This window comes from Schistocerca gregaria, chromosome 2 (assembly GCF_023897955.1).
Source record: "Schistocerca gregaria isolate iqSchGreg1 chromosome 2, iqSchGreg1.2, whole genome shotgun sequence".
In the NCBI taxonomy this organism is placed as follows: domain Eukaryota; kingdom Metazoa; phylum Arthropoda; class Insecta; order Orthoptera; family Acrididae; genus Schistocerca; species Schistocerca gregaria.
The window spans coordinates 685817053-685822282 of record NC_064921.1 but is presented as its reverse complement, the minus strand read 5'-3'; the positions used below and the strand labels follow the sequence as shown (position 1 = coordinate 685822282).

General features: G+C 46.5%; 1 pseudogene; it reads left to right on the top strand.

The window, feature by feature from the left end:
- Positions 1–708: 708 nt before the first annotated feature.
- LOC126337306 (5S ribosomal RNA) lies at positions 709–827 on the top strand (annotated as a pseudogene).
- Positions 828–5230: the final 4403 nt, after the last annotated feature.

Below are 5230 nucleotides of genomic sequence, written 5' to 3'. Positions count from 1 at the left end.
CATGTGGTGCAGTTAATGCCAATTTGACGCTTGTTAGATGCGGCCGTTTCGTACTGTAATGTTAAAGGTCGTTGCTGAGCCCTGACGGTGTGCGGCGTGACCTGTTGACATTGCTGGCGACGTTCGTCCCGGCTCGTACGGAGAGGAGCAACAGCCGGGAACGCACCCTGCTGGAATGTCTGCGGCGGCGCCGCTGCAGCCTCCGGAGAAAGCAGCGGCCGGTGGCCGGCGGCGGCGCGCGGGGACGGAGAAAGTTCCGCCGCCGAGGAAAACACGCGGACCGAGCCGCGCCAAGGTCACAGCACGGCGCGAAGCGGGGGACAGGCCGGCGGCGCTAATGGCCAGCAGCACAGCGGGGAAAACAGCCGGCCGGCCGGCTTGCACAACGGGAAAGCCACGCCGCCGGCCTCCGCAGGCTGCTGACGCAAGCCGCGGGACGGCGCCTCCCCGCCGTCCACTGCCTGGCGTGTCGCCTGTCTTCCTTACATAACTCCAGCAACCCATATTTCTGCAAACACCACCATCTCATAGCGGCAGTGTCTTTGATTGTTGTAAAGTAACATTAGCTGCTGGCCGTCACGGTTTTCCTCCATTTTCTGCACGACGCGTTTCTTTGTCACGCGCGTTTTTCGTGTATTACAGCATCTTAGGTGCGACGTTTATGATGAATGAGCTGCTGCATTGTTTTGATGCCTTTATTGAGATACAGCCGACGGCCTTACCGCAGTGGTAACGCCGGTTCCCGTCAGATCACCGAAGTTATGCGCTGCCGGGGTCGGCTAGAACGTGGATGGGCGACCGTCTGGGTCTTCCGAGCGCTGTTGGCAAGCGCGGTGCACACAACCCATGTGGGTCTAATTCAGGAGCTACTTGACACAGAATTAACGGTTCCAGTCACGAAAGCTGACAACAGCCAGGAAAGTTGTGTCCTGACCACATGCTCCTCCATATCCACATCCAGTGACGCCTGTCAGTTGAGGATGAGACGGCGCTCGGTCGGTACCCTTGGGCCTTCCAAGGCCTTTCGGATGGAGGAATTTTACTGTAATACAAACATGAGCAATTTTATAATTACTGATTTACATTGACCCCAAAATCATTCGTCCGCCCTCAGTGCATAGAATGTAACAAGCACAATCATATAAGTATAAAAACTATTGGGTTCGTATGTTGATTAATTTCTGGACAAACCAATGTTGTTTAAAATCATTCCCCAGTTGATGTCAAAGAAGGTTTCATCTACAGTCCGTTTTAAATTACTTGATAACTGACACTTCACAGGTTGCAGCTGGTTTCCTCCAATGAGAGCGCTCAACGTCACGCCCAAAGCGTTCGCCGTTGCCGAACTGCCACAGCGAATGCTCAGCGGACTTCCATTGTATGGCTAGTGCTGTTTACCAAACATGCATATTCCGTTGTGTATTGATATTGCAGAGCGCCACTTTCAGCATGTTCTATAAACGTATTTTACATTGTAATAAATGGTAAGCCTATTTCAGGGCTTCGCTTCTATAATTTTACAGCATTTCCTTTACATGTTACACGGGTTACTTATATCCGCACCGCCATCTATTTCCCGAACCTCTCCTTGTTGTTGGCGTGAGCTGGCAGGAAAAAAGTAATTTCTACCCTTTTTTTCTTTTTCTTTTATGTTTTTAAATATTGCTGCTTTCAGACCCAATTTGGGCCGCGCGGTTAGAGGCGTCATGTCACGGATTGCGCGGCCGCTCCCGCCGGAGGTATGGGTGTGTGTGTGTGTGTTGTACTTAATATAAGTTACAGTTAGTTTCAGTAGCAATTAAGTCTAGGGAACGATGACATCGGCAGTTTGATCCCTTAGGAATTCATACACACACACACACACACACACACACACACACACACACATGACGCGGCCGTAGCCAGAATCTAAGCACTTTGTTGTTGTTCTTGCCGCTGTCTTTAGTCCGAAGTCTGATTTGAAGCAGATCTCCACGCTACCTTATCCATGGTTATCTCTCTTCATCATCTCCCCCTTAACTATCACAACTTAAATCCACCTGCACCTGCTCAACTATATTCAGCCTTTGGTCTCACTGTACAATTTTACCGACATCACTTTCCATTATTACCAAATTAACGAGCCCTTGTGGTCTCAGGATGTGTCCTGTCAACCGATTCCTTCTTTTAGTCACGCTGTGCCACAGGTTTCTTTCCTCCCTAGTTCACTTCAGTACTTCTGCATTAGTTATATGTTCTACACATCTAATCTTTAGCATCTCGTATAGCACCATATTTGAAAAGCTTATTCTCTCTTCATGTCTCAACTGCTTGGCGTCCACATTTCGCTTCTGTACAAGGCTACCTGCAGACAAAAACCTTCAGGAAAGACTACCTAACACTTAAATTTAGATCTTAAAATATTTTTCTTTCAGATACTCTATTCTTGGTGTTGCTAGGCTACATTTTATATTCTCTATACTTCTATTGTCAGTTACTTACCTGCCGAAATAACAAAACGCCTCTAGTTTCACTGTCTCGTTTCCTAGTTTACTTCTCATAGCATCGCCTGATTTGATTCGACTACTTCGGTTGACGTTCCCCTTATAAACTCTGAAGAGTGTCATCAATTCCATTCAAATGTTCTTTCAAGTCTTTCGCTGTCCGACAGAATTTCAATGTTATCGCCAATCCTCAAAGTTTATTTCGAATTTTAATTCCCTCTCCAAATTTTCTTTGGTTTCCTTTACTCCTTCCTCAATGTACAAATTGAACTCCATCGGGATAGGCTACAACCCTGTTTAATTTGCTTTCTTTTCACATCCCATGACTGTTAGAATTGCAATCTGCTTTCTGTACAATTTGCAGGAAATTGTTCTTCCCTCTATTCCGTTACCGAGCAAGGTGGCGCAGTGGTTAGCACACTGGACTCGCATTCGGGAGGACGACGGTTCAATCCCGGCTCCGGCCATCCTAATTTAGGTTTTCCATGATTTCCCTCAATCATTTCAGGCAAATGCCGGGATGGTTCCTTTGAAAGGGCATGGCCGCTTTCCTTCCCAATCCGTCCCTAACCCGAGCTTGCGCTCCGTCTCTAATGACCTCGTTGTCGACGGGACGTTAAACACTAACAACCACCACCACCACTCTATTCCGTTGCCGTTGTTGTGCGTGTGTTTCTCCTTTCGTTTACCTGATGAAATTTGTAAGAAAAGTGGCAGACCCAGGATACAGGATAAAAAAATATCGAAAAAAAGCAGGGCGAGGAATTGCGTTTAAAGGAAAATCGCGACAACTCGTGTGCAATGTGCGGGAATATTTTGAGAGTGAGGCGAAAAATGGGGGTGTTCTCTTACCATTTTACGAAGTGGTCGTGTGAACAGCAGCCGCTGTTGGTAAAGAAAAATACGAGAATGAAAAGAGCGAAGTAGGACCCTTTTGTCTTCATACGACTGGCTCGAGAAGAAGAATGCAGAAACACGTAACAAAATATGGACGCTTTTGTACAAGACGGGTTCGAATGGTTCAAATGGCTCCAAGCACTACGGCACTTAACATGTAAGGTCATCAGTCCCCTAGACTTAAACCTAACTAACCAAAGGACATCACACACATCCATGCCCGAGGCAGGATTCGAACCTGCGACCGTAGCAGCAGCGCGGTTCCGGACTGAAGCGGCTAGAACCGCTCGGTCACATAGGCCGGCTACAAGACGGGATTCAGCCTCACATGTTCAATTATTTGCGAAAGGTGGTAGAAATATCTTTCGCGTGTTGATACCTACCACGGTTTTATTCCCGGCCTTCAACTGCTTTTCATATCCAAGAAAACACCAGAGTACCATGAAGAAATGAATCACGAAACATTTTTTAAATTGGTTCAAGAATACGTTGTTATTAAGTTTAGAAAATCCGTCAGTAATTATTACCGTCAGTGCCTCATAGCAATCAGTTTTATAGAATAAGACTCCAAACTTGTCCTCTCGAAAGGAAAACTTTTTTTGTGCTTCCGACAATACAGAGTTACTGCGGATGTTTCATTGAAAGCAGTAGAGTTACTGGAACTCGTGTCACTTCCCAAGCCACAGTTTCCAACCTATGTTATCGACGAGTTAGCTTATAAATATGGATGTAAGTCGTAAGACTGCCACATGATCACCGGCACTTTAACGCTAATGAAGTTATTTGGGCGCAAGTGAAAGGATATGTTGCTCGCGAAAATAAAAATAAAAAGTTCTGTGAGTGAAGTTGAGAAACTGACTATTCAGGGTCTAGAAAATGTCACCGAAATGGACTGCAGGGCTGTAGTGATGCATGTGAAGCGAGTTATTGACTAAGCGTGGGATAATGAAGGTTTTCTCGAGGATAGTGTCAAAGAACTTATTATTACCTCCAACTGCTCATCCACTTCGGAAAGTCCCAGTGACTCTGACATGAATAGTATCCACCCTCTTTTTCACAGCGCGGCTACCTGCAGCTAGCAATCGGTGGAGGTATGTACACAAAAAAGTTTCCTTACTTTTAAACTGTAAGATGGCAAGAACTATGCCCCTTACATGAAGTAATTAAAGATCACCTAACTCACGTTGAGCGAACAGTAGGGCTGAACAAAAATGACTGACAAGGCACAATGCATCTTGTAGAGGGCATAGTATGGACGTATTGGAATAATTAATGTCGGTTGATGGTTTTAAAGTAATTCACACGACATGAAAACTTTGTGGAAATGCGTCGATTTACTGGAGGCTAGTTTATCCCAGGGAAGTATTCGAGTTGACCGCAACCGGCTAGCGGCGCGCGCCCAGGGAGTGGCGAAGGGAAGCGACAATAGGCAGCTTAGGGCAGCTCAAGCTCTGAGAAAGTGGTAACGGGGCGCGGCCTCCAGCTGCCTTAAGATGAGTGACAGTGAGGGGGTGGTTGACCCCATGCTGGTGTACCGGGAAGCAGTCGGAGAACTTGTACGCCTGTTGATAAATGTCCGTTGCCCCATTTTCAGTGAAAGATGCAAGTAAGCCACACAAAGCTACGGTGCAGAGGTCAACAGAAGCCAAAATATGCGTGTTCATGACTATAGCAACTTCACGCTGAATTCACGGTCCGCAGAGTCAGAAGTAAAACAGTTGAAGAGCGACAGAATGAAATACACCGGCCTCCGATGGGAACATAGGACCAAGGAATTTGAAGTACGCTCCTGGGATTTATAATTCCGGAAAAATTTGTGTTTTGTGCAGACGCTAACCTTGATGGGTGGC